Raw genomic sequence first — 21,685 nt, 5'->3', positions numbered from 1 at the left:
ACTCAAACAAGTAGTTCACTCACATCATGTTCAGCATATCCAATCAAATGACATCTTTGGCCTCCAGCTCTTTAAGCCAGCATGATCTTTTGTGAGGGAGAAATTCATTTCTGAAGTGAAAGGAAGAAACAGAATGCAATATTAGGTAGGTTCTGGTTGAACTTAAATTGTCAGATTCAAATATGCAAATTAAACTCAAACAGGGGCCCTTCTCCTTCCTTATTAGCCTCTGCAGAGCTTGCATGTACAGTATTCAGTTGACCATGTCCCATTCTCATAAACAATGATACACCGAATACAGAAGTTGCAAATCAAAGATCTTTTTTTCCCTTCTGAAATTGGAGCACCAGGGTTACTATCAAGTTTACAATTGCTTGTCTGCAAATGAAATAATTGAAAACTGTCCAACATAGCCAAATTGGAAACCTCAAATTATTCAAAATGTTTGGATTTTTCTTTTAATGCTATTTTACTGCTGATGGCTACCTTCAGTTTTCCAGTTACTGGCTAACTCTGTGCTGTTGTTGGATTCAGGCAGTCTGCTTTGGGAATTTGCCCACCCTTACTCCAAGAAGCAATAAATTCCTTTCAGTCAGCCCCTGGTAATCTCCAGGGTCCTCTGGTCCTTTCTTTATATACTCCCCCATCAACAAAATCAGGCAAAATCAAGCCCCTTCATATCCAGCTAATTCACATCTGGTTAACCTAGAGGCTAACCTCACTTTCCCCCCTTAGACAATGGCGTATGTGCCCCATGATAAAATTATCCTTGAAAGAAGGTGGTCTGTATTCCTGTCATTAAATTACAATAATTCTAATCAACTACTGAGGATAATTACAAATGAAAAGATAATACTATAAGTAATCAAATAAGTTCTTTCTTTATAGTTATGGATTACAGCATTTGAAAAGATATCATAGTTGTCAAGTATATGACAGATGTGATACATTGCAAACTTGCAATTTTGCTGCTTTTCACAGAGCAATGAGTGTGGCATACAAGTAGCTAAATGTCATACTTAAGTGTAGAACACTATAACTGTGAAACCCTATTCTGAGTTTTAGCAGACCACAAAGTATTGGTTTCACAATGTCATACAAAGAGAAGATCTTTAGATTTTCCCCAAAAGGAAATAAACCAAAAAGCATTTTTAATAATATAACTCTTCAAATGACTAGTATTACAGACCAGTAATCATCTTCTCATAATATAATTACTAAAACAACTGCCATCAGTATATTAGACTTACTGTTTAATAGGGCTTTTTTAGTCAAAAAAGCCCAGTGTGAACTCATTTGCATATTAGGCCACACCCCCAAATGCCAAGCCAACTGGAACCACATTCCTGTGCATTCCTGCTCAGAAAAACACCTGCTGTTTAACAAAAAATTCCTGAAATGCAATGATTAAAATCAATATTTAGGGCACAATCAAGCCAAAATCAAGCATTTTTGGCTCCTTTGTTTTTGAACGACAAGTTAAGTACTTCCCTAATTCTCTCCTTTTGAAAACAAACAGAATTTAGAATACCTAACTTTGATCAGTCATGTGCTTAAACTTTCTAATTTCACCTGTCTCCTCACCCAGTTTGGAGTACTGGCCTGTTGAATGAATTAACTGTGTCTTGGACTTTGAACTGTGGCCTCCAACTGGGACTAGATATATTTAAGTGATTTCAATGGCAATATATTTCATGAACATCGCACAGCTGACTGTGGAAGTCTTCTCCATAAGGATGGTCCCTCTCCATGCAGAATACTACTGCCCATTGACACCCTGTACATTCAATCAAAGTGGAAAGAAAAGTTTTGTTTGCTGATGTCATGGCCACTCATACACTTTCAAACTGGCTTTTTTTGTACTCAGTAGGGAGGCCAGGTCATCCATTTTTGAAGGAGACTACCTGCCCCCTGCCTGTTCTGCCTACTACCACTCAGTGGCAAGGCCGGATCTAAGGGGGAGCAGAGGGGGGTGCTTGCCCCAGGCGCCGATGGAGGGGGGGGCAAATTGGGTATTGTATTCTATGGGAGCATAAAAGAACAGCCCATAAGGGGGTGCAATTTTTTTTAATTCCCCCCCCCCTCGTAAAACATGTAGATTCAGTCCTGCTCAGTGGCGGGAAATTCTGGGGGAAATAAGGGGCAATCAACTTCATGCCGATGCCATGATATCACTTCTGGCATGACTCAGAACTGATGCCATCAAGTCAGGCAATGCTCTAGCATTTGCCCAAAACTCTATGGTTAAGCTGTACCCTCCAACAGAAAGTCTCCCACTGTCAAGCATATGAGTATTAATCTTGTTTTTTTTTTTCTATAATGTTTTCTGAATGTATTAGAAATCATTGAATATTAGGACATGCACCCCCTCCCTGTTTCCTTTCTGTGCATTTCCCTCAGTCTCCTTTAATGTAACAAATGTAGGAATGCTTTGAAGGTAGAAGGCGCCAAACCTGTTCCCAAGCTAAGGTCTGGGAAGACAGGAGATTGTAACCGCAATAGATAGTTGAATGCATAAACAGTGGCAGTTCATACACTGGTGTGGCATTCCTCCCTTATCTCCCTTTGCTTCTTTGAAGTATCTTTTAATACTGTATACCTTTCATTGTCCTGTATCACTTTCAACAAGTCCATTGAAAGAGCAACATTGGATTATCAATAAACTAGAACTTTGCAACAATGTCTGGTTATTAGAATTTTCCATGCTTGATATTTTGAAAGTGATCCGAAAGAAAGCTTCAACTGAACTGGCAACTCTCTAACCGAATGGCGGAGAGTGCCCCAGACAACATAATAATAATAATAATAATAATAATAATAATAATAATAATAATAATAATAATAATAATAATAATAATAATAATAATAATAATAATAATAATAGTAGTAGTAGTAGTAGTAGTAGTAGTAGTAGTAGTAGTAGTAGTAGTAGTAGTAGATTTTATTTACATCCCGCCCTCCCCGCCAAGGCGGCTCAGGGCGGCTAACAACATTCCATACATTAACATAAATAGATAAAACTTTAAATTTAACAATTTAAAAAATTAAACATATAAAAACCAGTTAATTGAGTTAAAATACATAATTTAAGTTACATCAAATGTATCTGGCAGCAATAAAACTGTTCTGGCGCTGGTTCTGCCAGTTTAGATAGTTCCATGGTAATATTATAGATGGCGGTTCTTTTATTCCTAGCAACTTAGCAGTCGATATCAGTATAGGCTTGTCTGAAAAGGGCTGGTTCCACAGTGCAGGAGCCGCGGCTGAAAAGGCCTGTGCTCTGGTGTTTTGGAGTTTGACCTCTCTCGGCCCAGGGATGGTCATTTTATTTTTACCCACTGACCTCAGTGCCCTCTGGGGTTCATATGGGGAGAGACGGTCCCTTAGGTAGGCTGGTCCTCGGCCATATAGGGCTTTAAAGGTAATAACCAACACTTTGTACTGGACTCGGTAGGTGATTGGCAGCCAGTGCAGTCCGCGCAGCCCTGGCCGTATGTGCTCCCATTTCGAGAGCCCCAATAGTAGCCTGGCCGATGCGTTCTGCACCAGCTGCAGCTTCCGGGTTCGGCACAGACATAGCCCCAAGTAGAGGTCATTACAGTAGTCCAATCTTGAGGTGACCGTTGCATGGATCACTGTTGCGAGGTCGCGACGTTCCAGGAAAGGGGCCAACTGCCTTGCCCGCTTCAGGTGGAAGAATGCTGACTTGGCAGTGGCTGCTATCTGGGCCTCCATTGATAATGAAGGCTCCAGTAAAATGCCCAAACTCTTTACCTGGCACACTGGTTTCAATGGTGCGCCGTCGAAAGTTGGGAGAGCTATTTCCCCTCCTAGGGCGCCGCGACCCACACAAAGGACCTCTGTCTTCGCTGGGTTCAACTTCAGCCCACTCAATCTGAGCCACGTCGCTACAGCCTGCAGAGCCCGATCTAGGTTCCCTGGGGCGGAGCCGGGCCGGTGGTCCATTAGCAGATAGAGCTGGGTGTCATCTGCATATTGATGGCAACCCAGCCCAAACCTCCGGACAATCTGGGCAAGGGGGCGCATATAAATGTTAAACAGCATTGGGAAGAGAACTGCTCCCTGAGGCACCCTACAATCAAGTGTGTGCCTCTGGGAACGCTCACCCCCAATAGCCACCCTTTGTCCCCGACCAGAAAGGAAGGAGGAAAGCCATTGCAAGGCCAACCCCCCAACCCCTATGTCGGCGAGGCGGCGCTTTAGCAACTGATGGCCGACTGTGTCAAATGCCGCCGACAGGTCTAGTAACATCAGTACCGCAGCACCGCCCCGATCCAGTTGCCGCTGAAGGTCATCTACCAAGGCGACCAGCACCGTCTCCATCCCATGGCCCGGTCAGAACCCAGACTGGCACGGGTCAAGAACGGAAGCGTCATCTAGGAACCTCTGTAGCTGCAACACCACTGCCCTCTCAATGATTTTACCTAAAAATGTTAAATTAGACACCGGACAGTAATTCGCCAATTCGGCCGGGTCTGCTGTACATTTTTTTTAAGAGAGGGCGAACCAACGCCTCTGTCAAGGCCGTTGGGAAATGCCCCTCTGTGAGGGATCTATTTATGATGTCCCATAAAGGACATCTAAGCTCCCTCTGGCAAGATTTAATCAGCCAAGAGAGGCAAGGATCCAAATCTCATGTTGTTGGGCGAGCAGCGGAGAGGATCCCATCGACTTCCTCCAGGTTGAGCGGATCGAAGTGATCCAGCACCAAGCCCGAAGACAGGCACGGAGCCTCAATTTCGCTCACTGTTTCCAAGGTGGTAGGCAGGTCTTGGCGGAGCAATGAGATTTTATCTGCAAAGTATTTCGCAAATGCCTCACAGCCAATCTCCAATTCTCTAATGTTTGGTTTGCCTTGAGGCAGTGTTATGAGGTCCCCAATTATTCTAAACAATTGTGCTAGGCGCGAGTTTGCAGATGCAATCTTGGTTGCAAAGTAGTTTTTCTTTGCAGCCTTGACTGCCATCTCATAAGACTTCATAAACGTTCTGTAGGATGTTCTCATTGCTTCGTCCCGAGTATGTCTCCACTGCCTCTCTAGTCGTCTGAGCCCTTGTTTCAGCTGGCGCAATTCCAAGGTGTACCATGGGGCCAGCCCTCATACGAGGGCGCAGAGGGCGCCGGGGTGCTATTTCGTTGATGGCCCTGGTTAGCTGGTCTTGCCAGGTCTCCACAAGGCCATCGAGGGAATTGCTAGTGGGCCAAGGGTCCCTCAGGGCCGTTTGGAACCATTCCGGGTCCATCAGGCTCCAGGGGCGAGCCAAAATAGGCTCTCCGCCCATACAGGGTTGGGGTGACATCCCCACATGGGCCTTAAGGGCTAGGTGATCCGACCATGGTACCGCTTCTACCACGATATCGTTCATCAAAATCCCAGACGCAAAGATCAGGTCTAGTGTGTGCCCGGCCTGATGCGTGGGAGTCGTAACAAATTGAGAGAGCCCCAGTGCCGCCATGGAAGACACTAGGTCCATCGCCTGAGTGGAGGCCGTGTCGTCAGCATGGACGTTGAAGTCACCCAGGACCATAAGCCCCGGGAACCTCAACGCCCAGCCCACCACTGCCTCCAATAGTGAGAACAACAGAGAACCTTTCAACCCATTGGAGAATGTAGAGGTGTTGACCCCTCCGTGGCACATCTTGGACGCAAGGAGAGCCACAGGGCCTGGGTCCCCTCTACACATCCAACAACTGCTGATCACCCCACGGAAGTGGGAACCACGGACTTCAACCACTTTGATGGAGGAAGCGCCCGCCAGGAGAGAGGCCATCCTAACCAGACATTCCAGGGGAGGAAAAATGGGAGACGAACGGGTGAACACCCCACCTGGGGAATGAGACGAGCGGGAAGGTCCCCAACCAGATGATGGAGGAGGGGTACCAGACTCAGATGAAGAAGATCCGGAAGATAGCCAGTTTGGTGTAGTGGTTAAGTGTGCAGACTCTAATCTGGGAGAACCGGGTTTGATTCCCCACTTCTCCACTTGCACCTGCTGGAATGGCCTTGGGTTAGCCATAGCTCTGGCAGAGGTTGTCCTTGAAAGGGCAGCTGCTGTGAGAGGCCTCTCAGCCCCACCCACCTCACAGGGTGTCTGTTGTGGGGGAGGAAGGTAAAGGAGATTGTGAGCCGCTCTGAGACTCTTCGGAGTGGAGGGTGGGATATAAATCCAATATCTTCATCTTCTTCTTCAAGATGGAGGTGAGAGACCGGAAGAAGCGCCCATTATCAAAACCATAATGGGGGAGATGGCAGAGATGGCCAGGGGGTTGAGGGAAGAAATCCAAGCCAATACCCAATTCATGGCCCAAGAGATCCACAGACAAATAGACCGGCTACTGAGACCTGTGGTACCCAGGAGAGGAATACCATTGGCACGACTCCAACAGGTGCCCCCAGTGATTCCAGCTGCCCTGCCAGCGCAACCCATCCAGCCAGCCCAACCAGCTCCAATCCAGCTGCCGGCAGGCCCCGATCCCGCACCCAGGGACTACAGGAGGGGCAGAGAACTGGAGACCACTTTTGATGGGGATCCAGATGAAGTAGAATATTTCTCCATCCAGGCTAATAGCTACATGCATTACTGGGGGAGAACCTTCCTGGATGAATTTACCCGGGTAGACTACTTGGGGTCAAAACTGAAGGGGGCTGCCAAGCAATGGTACATGAGCCTGTACGAGACCCGGAGCCCCGAACTAGACATGGTGCTTGACACCCACCAGTTGCCAGTTTTGGGTCAGCCTTTGGCTGACAATCTTAGTACTCAAGTATATCCAACATGATCTTTTGCCATTTCTGTATGCTGTCACATACCCTATGAGAAGCAGGATGCCTATGAAAGGTTGGTTGAGAATACAAAGGGCCTACTGTTTCAATGGTCAAAGTCAATCAGATCAATTAATTAGTGAAGCAGTAACTTCTATTAATATAATATACCAGAGTATTTTAGAAAGCTGCTTCATCCCTTATTTACTGGACCTAAATTATTCTGCAGCTGTATGAAGGTGAATCACGTAGAGACGTATCTTCTTCTGAAGTAAAAGATGTGAAAGGATATGGAAGGGGGAAAAGGCTGACTGAAAAGGGGTGGAGCTTTAATGAGAGTAACCTTGCACAAAATTGTTCCAATAGATATTCTGATGAAGGCCCAGTGAACTGTAAAAATTACACCCAGAACTCACCTCCACATCCGTTTTATCTAGATTAAAAATTTCAGCCACCCTTGAAGTGCAGACATTTTTCAACTGAAAAGGTTTAGCCTCATATATCAAAACAGCTCTATAGTTTAAGCATTGAACTCCCTCCCCGTTAAACATTAAGCAGGTATTTATGAAGTCAGAACATTAATACTCACATTGACGCTTGATCAGAATGCAATGCCTAAGACCTCTAGATATACATAAAGAGCAGGCCTCAGATTCCGTGGGAGCTCACAGGAGCATAGCTCCTGAACCTTTCTGAGAGTTCCTCCTCCTCCTTCTGAGAGTTCCACCTCCTTGTCCATTGAATAGTAGGTGCAGCTGCATAACATCCCCTGGATGAGCTCCACCACCTATTTTTCTACAAAACAACCCCTGATAAAGAATATAACTATCACAATTACCTTTTAACTATCACAAGCACCTTTTAATTTAGGCTTCCCAACCCCCCCCCCCCGCCCTGGCGGTGGACCCCCGAATTTGCGGCCTCCTCCCCTACTCTCCAAAGATCCGGAAGCGGGGGGGGGGGGGGAACGGTGCAAATTTTGGTGCCACTTGCTCTGGGCCAGTGAGAGAAAAGAATATGTGTATAGGCTTCCCAATCCCCAGGTCCCAGCCGGGGATCCCCCATTTTTACAGGCTTCTCCCCGCCCCCAGCCAGCTGGCCAGTGGGGGAAGCCCCACCCCCACAGTCATCATGTAGTTGTAGAGCTCCTGCAGGTTTAGAAAATGTGTGCCTTTAAGGCTGCGCAGGAACCAGGAAACAGGAAGGGCTTCATTGGAAAGGGTCAGTAATAGTTTTTATGGAGAACAGCCCCTCCCTTTCTTTTGCTTTCATTTTCACAGCAAGTAAAGTTCTGCAGGAAGAAGATCTAGTAAGTATTTGTGTGTGAGAGAGAGGGAGGGGGCAGGGGATTCCCTGGTTTGGAGGCCTTCCCCCACCTTTAGAAAGCGTGGGGGGGAGGGAAATGTCTACTGGGCACTCTATTATTCCCTATGGAGAACGATTCCCATAGGGAATAATAGGGAATTGATCCGTGGGTATTGGGGGCCCTGGGGGGGCTATTTTTTGAGGTAGAGGCACCAAATTTTTTGTATAGCATCTAGTGCCTCTCCCCAAAATACCCCACAAGTTTCAAAACGATTGGACCAGAGGGTCCAATTCTATGAGCCCCAAAAGATGGTGCCCCTATCCTTAATTATTTCCTATGGAAGAAAGGCATTTAAAAAGGTGTGCTGTCCCTTTAAATGTGATGGCCGGAACTCCCTTGGAGTTCAATTATGCTTGTCACACCCTTGTTCCTGGCTCCACCCCCAATGTCTCCTGGCTCCACCCCCAAAGTATCCTGGCTCCGCCCCCAAAGTCCCCAGATTTTTCTTTAATTGGACTTGGCAACCCTATTTTAATTGGTTGTCTCAAAAGTGAGTGTTAAGGATGTCTTATGACTATGCTCATTCTGTCCCATTGATAACAGTTATTCAGATTAACAATATTTGGAAATACAAATGAAAACCTTGACTCCTGAAAGCTCGTACCTGGAAAATCTTGTTGGTCTCTAAGGAGCTGTGGTCTTGAATCTAGGTCCTCTACTGTAGACTAACATGGTCCCCTCTGAAACTATTTACATGGGAATACTAACATTCTCATTAGCTTTTCAGCCATTCCACAGGAGGACATCAGAATTATGGTATATATCATTAGGTCCAGAAACAATAAGAGATTAAGTTCTGGGAAAGTGGAATAATGGCAGCAATATATTTGAAAAATAAACTAAATGGAAAATTTTCCTTCCTGATCTTTATATTTTCTTTTAGAAGGTGAAGCATGGAAGTATGCAAACAACCCTTGTACAATGGAAGATCATCATAAGTCGTTCAGAGGGTGTCATGATTCGTGCTATGCTGAGACAGAGGCCTAGTGGGCCTAGGGAGCCTGTGTCTCCGTAGAAAGAGACAGCCTACAATTCCCAGAGTGCTTGGCGCTGGTTTCAGCCAATCAGAATCCAAGCAGGCTCTGAGGAGAACTTTAAAAGCTCTTTCAGGAGATAGATGCTGTTCTTTCCTCCTGAGAGGCCAAGCAGTAAGGATGGCTGCTGTTTAGGAGGAAGACCCTCACTCTGAGGGAGAGAGTGAGCAGGCCGAGGCCTGGGGCCTAACAGTCAAGGGACAGTTAAGTTTAGTCACGTTAGGGACTTTATGTTTATTTTCCTTCACCCACGTTACTATAGTTTTAAAGCACCTTATTTGTTCACTTCCCCTTTATTGATTTTCCTGTTTAAAATAAACCTTTTTGTTGTTCTTTGTTACTCTGCCTGGTCTACTTGCCTATTTTCTTGGCCAAAGCAAGGGATCTGAAGGACTTGGGAGGGGAATCTGGGTTTTCCCAGGGGACCCTAATTTCAGAGTGGTGGCAGCGTCAGGTGGCACCCCCATCTCGGTCATGACAGAGGGTCAGTAAGTTTGGATACTCTTTATATCTTAAACTCTCTTGTGCCCTGTACAGAGCAGGTAGTACAAAGTACAGGGATTAAGAGTGCCTCATCAAGGTAAAGCATGGATATTGTACCCAGGATTTTAAAGCCAAACCAACTCACGCTGGTGCATTTGTGCTATACAACCCATTAAGCAAGACACATATGAGTAGAAAGAATGCAAGAATAGAAAAATAACAATGCTATTGTATTGGCCAACATATCGAAGACCTCTCTTGTACCAATACAACATAACATCTGTCAACTGTGAATAAGAAAAGTGAAGGTGAATATGTCATACTGTTCTTCTAGACCCTTCAAAGTGCCAATGCTATGCCACATCCCTATCAACATTCAAATAGTCATGAAAAACAAACTCCAGGGAAAGGACAGACCATGGAAATGGAAAATGCTTATTATGCTAAAACAGATTTGATTCCAGTAGCACCTTAGAGATCAGCATGAGTTTCAGGGTGTGAGCTTTCAAGAGTCAACATTCCTTTTGTCAGACACAGTGGAATAGACATGACCAGCGGTCATTTTGTAGAAAAATAGGTGGTGGAGCTCATCCAGGGATTGTTATGCAGCTATACATACTTTTCAATGGACAAGGAGGTGAAACTCTCAGAAGGAGGAGGTGGAACTCTCAGAAATGTTCAGGAGCTGTGCGCCTGTGAGCTCCCACTGAATCTGAGGCCTGGACATGACAAAGGAAGCTTTGATTCTCAAAAGCTTACACTCTGAAACTGGTTTGTCTCTAAAGTGCTTCTGAACTCAAATCTAACTGCCTCACTGCAGATCAACACAGCTACCCTCTGAAACTATCTGCTAAAGCAGTGGATTTCTGCAAGCATTAGTGGGACTAGTCTTTTAATGGAAGATTTTACACACATATACATGTATTTCATGTAACAGAAGAATAAAGTTCTTTTCTTTCAGCATTTTAAATACTGAAATATCTCTGCAAACACATATTCTAGTCTTAATATGAGCCTGCTTCAGTGGGGAGGGCGGGATATAAATTAAAAATTATTATTATTATTATTATTATTATTATTATTATTATTATTATTATTATTATTATTATTATTATTATTATTATGTGTCAGTGTGTATACTTGAAAACAAAACCAGCCGGCTTGCAGACAATTCCTGATTTCAGATCAGCAAATATTTCCTAAATGCAATATGAATGTCTTATGGGAAGCACTCAACAGAGATCTTAAATCAATTTTTCATGTTACCTAAGTTGTCCAGGGGATAAGAGAGAGTTATTTGGAGATAAGTGATTAAAATATATCAGAATAGTGGATTCAGGGATGTCTTGGGATATATACTTGGTGAATTTCGATTTGAGCTGCCACAGTGAACATGATTTTACTGCTTTGTTTTTGGCAAATAGTGGACTTGTGTAAAGCCTCCCTTGAGAGTAGCCCAGCTGTATTTTTCATTCTCCAAGACAAGCCAAAGATGACAAATCAAGAGAAAGGATCCGAAATTAAATCATCAAAAGGGATACTGTGAGCAAAAACTTTGGGATGATATTTTTGCTTGGGTATTGCCTTTTGCTTTTAGCTGCAATAACAACGCTTTTTTACAATACTTGGAGAGATACAAACTCCAGCATGCCTTTTCTTTACATATATTGAAATAGAAACTGCATTCATCAGTCTGTATTGGACCAGGCACTGAGCCATGAAGGTCACCAAATTACCTTAGACCAGTCATCTTTTCTCAGCCTGAACTAACCCACAGGAATGCTGTAAGGATAAATCAGTGCCTAGAAGTGATGGTCAAGTGGTTAAGCAAGAACAGGGAGCAGAAAACAGTTTTAAACTTTGAATGGCTTATGAATCAATATGAACCAGTTCAGTTTGTAAACCAGTATATTGGTTCGTGGTACAGCCGCAGACCATGAACCAAATTGCATAAATGTGGTTTGTAGCCCAAGGTCACTCAGCAGGCTTTATGTGGAGGAGTGGGACATCAAATCCAGTTTTCCAGATTAGAGTCCATCACTATTAACCAATACTCATGCTGGCTCTCAAGGTGCACTGGAGTGCACCAAAGGCTAACTCATCCAACAGTCAGGGTCTGGCTGGAAGGACATTGACTGGGAAGAGCTGGTTGCTAAGCGCAGATGCCATACTGTCTGTGGAGAATGTGCCCCTAGGTTGGAGGAGCCAGCAAGTATGGGGCAAGCAGGGATTCCAGGCTGAGTCTGCAGCTCTGGACCTTAAGTTGAGGAAGAACAAGAGTGGACATGGAGAGGAATTGGGTGGCTCAGGGCATAAGAACAATGAAGAATCATAGAGTTGGAAGGGACCTCCAGGGTCATCTAGTCCAACCCTCTGCACAAGGTAGGAAATTCATAAATACCTCCCTTCACACACACCCAGTGACACTTGCTCAATGCAAGGCATGAAGATAGAACAGCTGGTCCACGGAAGGCAGGGCTGAGTAGGCTGCCAGGGAAAAGGAGTAGTGCAACTACCCTGACAACTTTGGTTCAAGTACCTTAATAAAGCCTGATTAGCAAGCTACCACTGTCTCCATGTGAGTATTTCTGGTTAAACTGGGAACATGGATAATCAACTTTGGCTCAGCTTGCTAAGTCCTTCCCCAACTGCATAACAGGTACTGTTATGTCAGCTTGCTAAGACCTCCCACAACAGCATAACAGGTACTCCAAATGGGTGTGGAACACAAGCCAGAGGCTACAAGCACTTTCCACTACTGATACTGAGTGTGTCAACTGGCTCCCTGTTTTCACTGTGCTAACCTTGTCATGATGATCCATCCCCCTATAACCTTGACACTAGGCTTTTGTAATGTATTATAAGTAGGGCTGCCCCTGGAAAGTTCATAAACTTCAGCTGGTTAGGGTTGCCAAGTCCCCTTACCTTTCTGGCAGAGGCTTTTGGGAGGGGGGGTGTCCTAGGAGGTGGGTGGGGATGCAAATGATGTTTTGGACCACTTCCAGTAAAAGTGGAAGTAGCCCAAAACAGGAAATGGCTGACAACTATTTGAGTGGTATCTAGGGGGATGAAAAATTAACTACTTAAATGGCTGCCAGCCATTTCATAGCCAGTTTCACTCCTCCCCCCATACAAACACTTTTAATTGGGGAAGAGAAGCAAAACTGATCCCTGAAAAGGCTTGCTGCCAGTTTAGCCTAAAGTAGCTGCACGCCTTCTCAGAGATCAGGATCACTGAAGCATTGCAGCCATTTGAGTGGTCCTTTTTGCTTCCCCATGCAAAGGGCTGCTCTGTGGCAGCACTTCTGGGTTTTCGGGCCACTTCCAGTTACTGGATGTGGCCTGAAAAACCTCATTTTGCGATGGGATTTCCCCTGCTGACCAGCAGCAAGGAAACCCTCTCCAAACTGGAGAATCCCCCGCTTGGACCAGGGGATTAGGATCCCTACAGCTGATACAGAATGCTGCCACCATGAAAACCTATGTAATATAATCATATCTGTTTCACTGGTTACACATTTGTTTCAAGGTTTTGGTGGCTATGTTTAGAGCCCGAACTAATGGACTGGACCACCTTTCCCAATATAATCCTGTGTGCCAGCTAACATCATCAGGTGCCTGATGATGTTAGCTGGCATACAGGAGCTTTGTTCAGGAGCTTTGTTCAGCTATAACCCATGTGAGCTCTTTTTCAGTAGCTGCACCCACACTTTGGAACAGTCTGATTGATAAGATATAGGGGAAAGCTTCTATACAGTCCTTCTGTAAAGGGGGAGCAAAGCAGAATTATTTTGACACACCTTTACCTCAAGTAACTAATGAATGCCAGATAGTAGTGAAAATGTTGCAGTTTTAATTCATGTGTTTAATTATATTTTTTTTTATTTGTGTATGCTTATATTCTGAAAGTCACCTTCAGAACTGTGGAAAGCTCAATATTTTAAATAAATAAATACAATGGGTAATATCTATAAACACTACTGAGTTTCTTTGAATAAATGAGCATAGATAGACAGGAGGTTGCCAAGAGTGCTAACTCCAAATATTGATTTTCCTATCCCATGCCAATCTTGTCACTTCATTTCAAAAGCTTGTGGCTAGTTAACAATAAACTGACAAAACAGTCAAATATGTTGTAAATTTAACCTGCACACACTTACCTATAAGTCTACAATTTTTCCAACATGCAAAGATATTATGCTGCTTCTAAACAGGTTCATATGCAGACTCTGATGAGAGAATTTAAAATCCTTCCTGTTCAAATATGGAGCAGAGTGGTATCTGTGTCAACAGAGTTTTGGCATGAAGAGAAGAGAAATGAATAGCCTTCATATATCACTCCTAATGTTGTGTATGTTCCATTTTATGCAAATCAGACAAACAAGGCAACCTTATTTTGATATTCTTGCTAGAATAAAGCAAACTGCTCTTTAAAAATTGTCACAAAATGATTCATGAGAGCAAGCGCTGTGGAGCAATTAGGGGAAAAAAGCTAAACCATTTATTTACGCATAGTGCAGAGAGATATCTGAGGGGCTCAATGTCATCCTCCATTGATTTGAGTGATGCAGTGTGTCAAGGATAAAGGATGTCCCATGGGAATTGCAAGGAAGCAACAATGCATGGCATTTTACAGCATCACTTCCATTGTCAGTTACAATAAAACCTGGGACAGACCTTGGGAGGTAAGCCATACATTGATTTGTTCTTGAAGCTTTGATGGTGTGTTGGTTGCTGTGTAATCTTTCTTAAACCCTGCAATAAAAAAGCACAGATTGTTTTCAGAAGACCCTGGCCAGTGGCTTTGACATATGCATGATTGATTGTTCAAGCAGTTCTCATGCCTCTGTTGCTTGTTATACAAATATTTTCAACCTTGTTTTAAGTGTTCAGGCAACCCAGTATGCAGCTAAAAACAAAAAAATGGCTTTCACTTCAATTCCTGAATCCTAGTTCCAGAAAACCTCTCAAGTGAAGGGCAATTATTTTTAAGTACTTAAAATGTTTGCCTTACTTGACCTCTTAGTTAGATGCAAAAGAGGTTTGCAGAAGTAATGAATAATGATGCCAACACAAATTTAGTTTGCTTTATGCAACCCCCCCCAAAAAAAAAAAACAAAACAAAAATCCAACCCAAGGAGTTACATAAAGTATTAGCAAATTGCCACTTGCATTTTGCCAATTTATTTTGATGGATTCCTCAGTAATCTGAAGAATTTCTTCAGAATATTGTAATGACAAGAACCTGCTTTTTGTACGTGTTTTCTTTTTCATGCATAAGAATTCACATTTCAACTACCTAACAATAAATATCACAGAAAGGAAGTTATTTGCCATTGGAAGAGGACATTAAGCCTGAGGCCTGATCTGATCCAGCTGACATGATCACTGACTGCCCATCTGTTTCTGGGTTCAATTCAAAGTGGTTGGTTCATCCATTTAATGCCCTAAACACTTTGGTCATTTTCGCACTCACCTCCAGCCGGCGCGACCCACCTCTTCACTGCGCAGGATCTGCGCGGATTTCGCACTAAATGCCGCGGAGCAGCCTTTTGCGCCGGAAACTCCCGTCGCAAAAGCCGTGCAAACTGCTTTTTGGCGATTTACGTTTGAGCGGCTTTTGCGACGGGAGTTTCCAGTGCAAAAGGCTGCTCCGCGGCATTTAGTGCGAAATCCGCGCAGATCCTGCGTGGTGAAGAGGGGGGTCGCGCCGGCTGGAGGTGAGTGCGAAAACGACTTTTGGGGCCAGGTTACTTGAAGGATCATACCACCTCCTCGTACCATCCTGCCACTTCAGATGCTCTTCACAAGCATTTCACTCTGTTCCCCATCTGCAAAGGAGAAGCAGGTGGTGATCAGATACAGGGCTTTTTCATTAGTGGCATCTTGCATGGGAACTGTCATCCCACTTGTTATGAAGTTCTTTTAGGCTAACAGATGTTTTATATCAGAGGTGTCAAACATGCAGTTTGGTGGTATAATATAGTGGGTTCCATACAATGATGAGGTAAGGTGGTACTGCAACATCAGCTCTTTATTGATTTCAGCATACTCAAGGCCGGGCAGCGCCCAGTGGCCATGCAGGGAATGGCGTGCTGTGCTAGCAGGAACTCAACGAGGTGGGCCTCCCAGTCCCTCTGGATGATGCGGCGGAGTGACTCTTTAGCTTACTGCACCATCCTTTCCACTTGGCCTTTGGTAGCCAGGTGAAAAGGGGCTGACCTAAGGTGCCAGATTAGATTCCGTCCGCAGAAGTCCTGGAATTCCCCTGACGTGAAGGCAGTCCCATTGTCTGCGATGAGAGTGTATGTGGGAGCCCTTGGGTGGCGAAAACCTTTCGGAGCACTGTAATGGCAGCCTGGGAGGAAGTGGAGGCCCCAGGGACTACCTCCAACCACTTGGAGTAGGAGTCCACTATTAGGAAAAATAGATGACCCTGGAAGGGCCCTGTGAAGTCCAGGTGCAAGCAGGACCATGGGTTACGTGTGGATTTCCACTGCTGGGCTGGCACCCTAGGCGGTGTTCGCCGGGTCTCCTGGAATGGTTGGCACCTTGCTACCCAAGACTCAATGCTGTCATCGATTCTGGGCCACCAGACATAGCTGCAGACAAGGGCCTTCATCCGCACAATCCCCAGGGGAGAGGCGTGCAGTACGGTGAGGACTCTTTGCTGCAGAGTGGGAGGCACCACTACCCAACCCCTGCATAACAAACAGCCCTTGTGGATCCATAGTTCATCCCAGTGGGAAGCGAACGCTGCGAACTCTGAAACCATCCGACCCATGGGCCATCCCCTCCACACCCAGTTGAGAATTTGGGAGAGGATTTTGTCCCAGGCAGAAAAATGAACCATGTCCTTAGCATGAACTGGGTGGTCTGGGAGGGACTCTAACAACATTATCTAGTGCGCTGGTGCCGGATCCGGGTCCCTGGAGGGTAGTGGCAACTGATTCAAAGTGTCTGCATGGCCCATAGCCTTCCCTGGATGGTATTGTAGGTCATACTGGTACCCCGCTAAGAAAATGGACCACCTTAAGACCCGGGGTGACAGCATCTGGGGCGTTTGGTGGTTGGAAGCAAACAGGCCTAGGAGGGATTTATGTTCAGTGAGTATGGTGAAGGGCTGGCCGTACATATAATCATGATATTTCTTAACACCAGCAACAATTGCCAACCCTTCCTTATCTATTTGCATGTAATTGTGCTCCGGTTTTTGCAATGTCCTGGAATAATAAGTCACCGGAACCTCGAGGCCATCCAGCAGCATACGTGCTAAGATTGCCCCCACCCCATAAGGAGACACATCGCAGGCCAAGACAACGGGCAGCCGCTTGTCGAAGTGCGCCAGCAGGCTGTTTGACGTTAGAAGGTCCTTCACCGCTTGGAAAGCGGTGGCCTGCTGATGGCCCCACACCCACAGGGCCCTTTTGTCCAGCAAACAATGGAGGGGTTCCACTACCACTGCCTTCTGGGGAAGGAAGGTGTGGTAGAAATTGAGGAGGTCCAAGAAGGCTTGTAGTTCCGCTTTATTAGTGGGGGCAGGGGTGTCACAAATGGCCTCCACCTTTTCCTTCGAGGGATAGATACCGTTTGCATCGACCGAATACCCCAGGAAGTCAATCTTGGGCACCCCCAGCCTGCATTTCTCCCTCTTCACCTTTAGGCCCTCTGAGTCAAAACATTAGAGTACTGTGCAGAGGCAGGAGGCAAACTCATCCTCCGTGACTGTGGTGATTAACACATCGTTGAAAAATGGCTGGACTCTAGGTATCTAGGGATACCTTTCAAAAGAGAGTCTATTAGGTTCTGGAAGATCACCGGGGCCACACTGACCCCAAACTGGAGGCACTTGACCTTGAAAGCGCCTCTATGCATCACTATCGTTTGCACCTCAGCCGTGGCGGCGTCCATCGGAAGCTGTTGATAGGCCTGGGCCAAGTCCAATTTCGTGAAAATTTTTGCCCCTGCTAGAGAGGCCAACACGTGGCTCACCACCGGCAGGGGGTAGGTATGGCCTTGCAGCACTTTATTTATTGTGCACTTATAGTCTGTGGAGAGGCAGACATGGCCGTCAGGCTTGACTGGGGTGATGATGGGCATTTAGTGACTGGCTCCAGCACTCCTTGAGCCACCAGGAGGACTGGCTCCTCCTCTATCTTATGTTTGAGGGCAAAGGGAACTCACCTGGCCTTCAGCCTTATGGGCTGGATATTCGGATTTAGTTGCAGGGACACTGGGGGGGTCCATGTAAGTTCCCAGGGTCCCGTCAAAAACTGCCAGAAATTCACCACAGATGCTCTGGAAGCCCCTGGGCCATTTGGGAACCTGATTTAATCCTGTTACTTGGATCCCTAAGGGTCCAACCCATGTTCGGCCCAGCAAGATGCCCAAGTCCCCTTCTACGACCATCAGGGCCAGCCTTCCTGATAAGTTGTCGTATTTCACCCTCGGAACTTGGTGGACAAGGCACCCCACTCCCTTCACTGTGATCACCTGTTTCTGATAGTCCCAAATCACGAACAGGGATGGCTGCAGTTTGGGTTCCCCCCCAGGCATAACCTTCGGAAAGTCGTAAGAGAAATTACAGTTTGTCCAGCCCCTGAGTCCACCTCCATTTTGCATAGCTTGCCCTCAATGAGTACAGTCACTTGCAATTTCCCAGGAGAGGGCAGGGGAAGTTGGCATACGTGCTCATCTGGGGTGGTGATGGAGTGGAGGTCTTCTGCCATGGCGGCATCCTGGGTTCTGCCCTGATCCCACCGGCCAGCACTTCTTGGGGTGGAGCGCTTGGACCGGGAGCAACAGACCCTTGTGAGATGGCCCGTCTTCCCACATAGGTGGCAGACTGTGTCTCGGAATCAGCAGGAACGTCACCTGTGAGTGTCCCCACAGATGGAACACTCTCGAGCAGGCACTGTCTCGGACAAACAGCTTGGCGATTTCTTCTGTGCTGTGTGCTGTAGCTTGAGTGCATCGTCTTCCCTGGAGTCCTCTGACTCAGATGAGGAGGCGGCAGCACGATGTGCAGAGGTGGTGGCTTGCTCCTTCCTCGATCTCTCATATGCTGTAGCCTCCTTGATGGCCTTGGCTAGGTCAGTGTTGTCCTTGCCCACAAATTTCCACCTCAATTTCTCATCCCACAGGCTGAAGATGAACCGTTCCCTTAGAGCTTCATCGAGGACTGGAAAGTCACAGCAGAGTGACAACCAGCAGAAGGCAGCGCTGAAGTCTGCCACCAACTCGTTAGATTGTTGGAGGCGCTCTGAGAACTTGAGGTGGCGGGCCAGGACGGTTTGTTGTGGGGCGAAGTGAGTCTCATCAAAGGTGGCCGTATTGAGGGTCATGGGTGCCATTAGACCTTTGGCCAGCTCCAGGACGTCCATACCGCAGGAGCTGAGCAGCAGCACCTTCTTCTTGTGCCCTGTGGCCTCGTTGTAGACAATATGGTTCTGCATTGCTCTAACCAGGTCTCCCATCTCTCCGGGTGAGCCACATTGAAAGCTTGAATTGGGCCTGGCATAGGGCCATTTTGTCAGCTGCCGCAGTGCAGAGCGCAGTGCTGGATCAGAGCAATGATGCGCGATGCGATGCTGGCTGGACCGCTCACCAGGATCCCACCTTTGTCACCATTATAATATAGTGGGTTCCATACAATGAGGAGTGCAACATCAGCTCTTTATTGATTTCAGCATACTCAAGACTAAGCATAAGACTGCTGAACTGGGCCAACAGGGCCAACTATATACACACCCATGTTCTCACACAAGCGTTTGATTGGTCCATTCAAACCTGTAGGGGGCCCGTGATTGGAGCAGGGCAGCAGGGTTTAGTATCCTGCTGCCCATTGTTCCCAAGTCCCCAAGCTCTGGCCGTCAGGCTCCAATGAGCCAGGCAGGAACACCCAACTCAGTTCTCACTTGAGTCTACATACATTACAGAGGGCCAAATCAGGTCCCCGGAGGGTTCCTATCAGGGCCCTGAGCAACTAACTGTTATCTGCTTCCTTCTCCCTCTCTCTTGCTTCCTTCTGCATCACAGCTTGCTTTGCCAGGCTTGCTCAATTGCACAGGAGCTACAGAGCAAAACCTCCATTTTCTCCATTGGTTGAGGCTCCTCTCTTGGGGAGGAAGGGGGGAGGGAGAGCTTGCTTTGCCAGGGTCTCTGAGTCACACAGCAGAGCTTCTGAGCCAAACCTCTCTTCTTTCTATTGACTGAGGCTTCCCACCCACCCCAGTCCCTGGGAAAGGAAGAAAAGAGCCAGAGCTTCCTTTGCCCAGTTCCCTGGATCTCATGGGAAAAATACAAAGAAAACACCTTTAAGTCCAATGACTGCTAACATTTTAAGCATGTTTTAAGTTTTTTTAATATATATATATATTTGTGTTTGTCTGTGTTCTTTATAAAAATTTATATTTCTGCTTCTTAATCTTAAATAGGTACACACATGGCCCAGCCCCTCAAGGATTTATTTATTTTGGATCCAGCCCTCATAACAAATGAGTTTGACACCCCTGTTTTATACTCTGTTAATTTTATGGTGGATAGCCATTTTAGTCAGTAGCAGTAGAATAAACTTTGACTATAGTAGCACCTGTAAGAGCAATAACATTTTGCAGGATATAGACTTTCATGAGTCAAAGTTCAAAATCAATAGATATCTGTTTTAGGATTCCCAACCCCCAGGTGGGGCCTATAGTTTTTCTAGAATAATAACTGACATCTCCTGGCTTGAGGAAAGGAAGAAATGTAACAATTTTGAAAAGTTTGGTTTAAAGAAAACATTCCATGGTCATCTTGAGATTTTCTTAAACATTAAACAATTTATCATGGCTACTTCATCGCTTTACCTAGCTCCAGATCATTTACATAACAACAACATCAACTACCATTGAGGCCTCTCCTATTTAATTATTTTTACTATGAAAACTACCAATTTATTCCTCTCCTCTCCTCATAGATCATTAACCAATGCAACTTGTTCCATGATGCCCAACTTTATTACATAGGCAGAATTTGAACTCACACTCTCACTATCCTTTTAAAAGTTATTGAACATTAAGCAAGCACAAGGGGAGACCTGCAAGAGACATGCAGGGAGGGGGCATTCCCCCACCTTTGCTTCTCTGTCTCTTTTTCTCTGTCAAAGTTCCCTCCTCTGCCTTTCTGCACCTACCCCTTAAATCCATACCATACCAAACCTTTAATGGCATAACAGTTGCAAATAAAAATACACAGAATATAACAATTTAAACATTGGAGATAAAATCAAAATGAAACCAAGCTTACAGATACATTCATACATGGTCAGATTTAAATTTAAGGATGTCAGCCAAAAATTTTGCCACAGCCTCGCTAACCTCCCCCTCAGTATTGTTCAATAAATAATAACAGGGTGGCAGAATAGACAAATCTGGGGAGAAAGAAAGCTTGCAAAATAAATCTTTATGGAGATTATGATAAAAGGAACAATCAAGCAATATACCTATGCTGAATTGAGTCAGGAATATTCGCTCCACAGGAACAGAGTCTGTCGCCTAAAGGGGCTCAATGATATCTCCCTTGTAAAACTTTGGAGGGAAACGCATTTAGTCTAGCCAACATAAATGCTCTGCGATGACTTGGAATGGTTAAGTCTGATAGATAATGGGACATTTTGCCGCAGAAAGCATAAAGACCTAAGGAAGCTGGGAAGCAAATAGAAGGGTTTGTTGGCCATAGTTTTTGTTAGAGAATTTGCATGCAGCAGGAAACACTGAAGAAGAGGGACAGGCAAACCCAGGAATTAATAGACAAGAAAGACAAGAGAGACAACACAGGAATTAATAGACAAGAGAGACAACTGTATGCAATGGTAGAATATATTTACCAGGATAGTATCCAATATTCAGAGTCGTTGCCAGGCCAAGGTCATACACAGTAATCAGTACACACTTCAGTAGATAACAGTATACACCATTAAGTATATACAACATGATCCAAGCACAGTAGCACAGGATCAACACAAGCAGTGTTCGCTGC

This window comes from Heteronotia binoei, chromosome 21 (assembly GCF_032191835.1).
Source record: "Heteronotia binoei isolate CCM8104 ecotype False Entrance Well chromosome 21, APGP_CSIRO_Hbin_v1, whole genome shotgun sequence".
Taxonomy (NCBI): Eukaryota; Metazoa; Chordata; class Lepidosauria; order Squamata; family Gekkonidae; genus Heteronotia; species Heteronotia binoei.
This window is presented reverse-complemented; position numbering follows the sequence as displayed.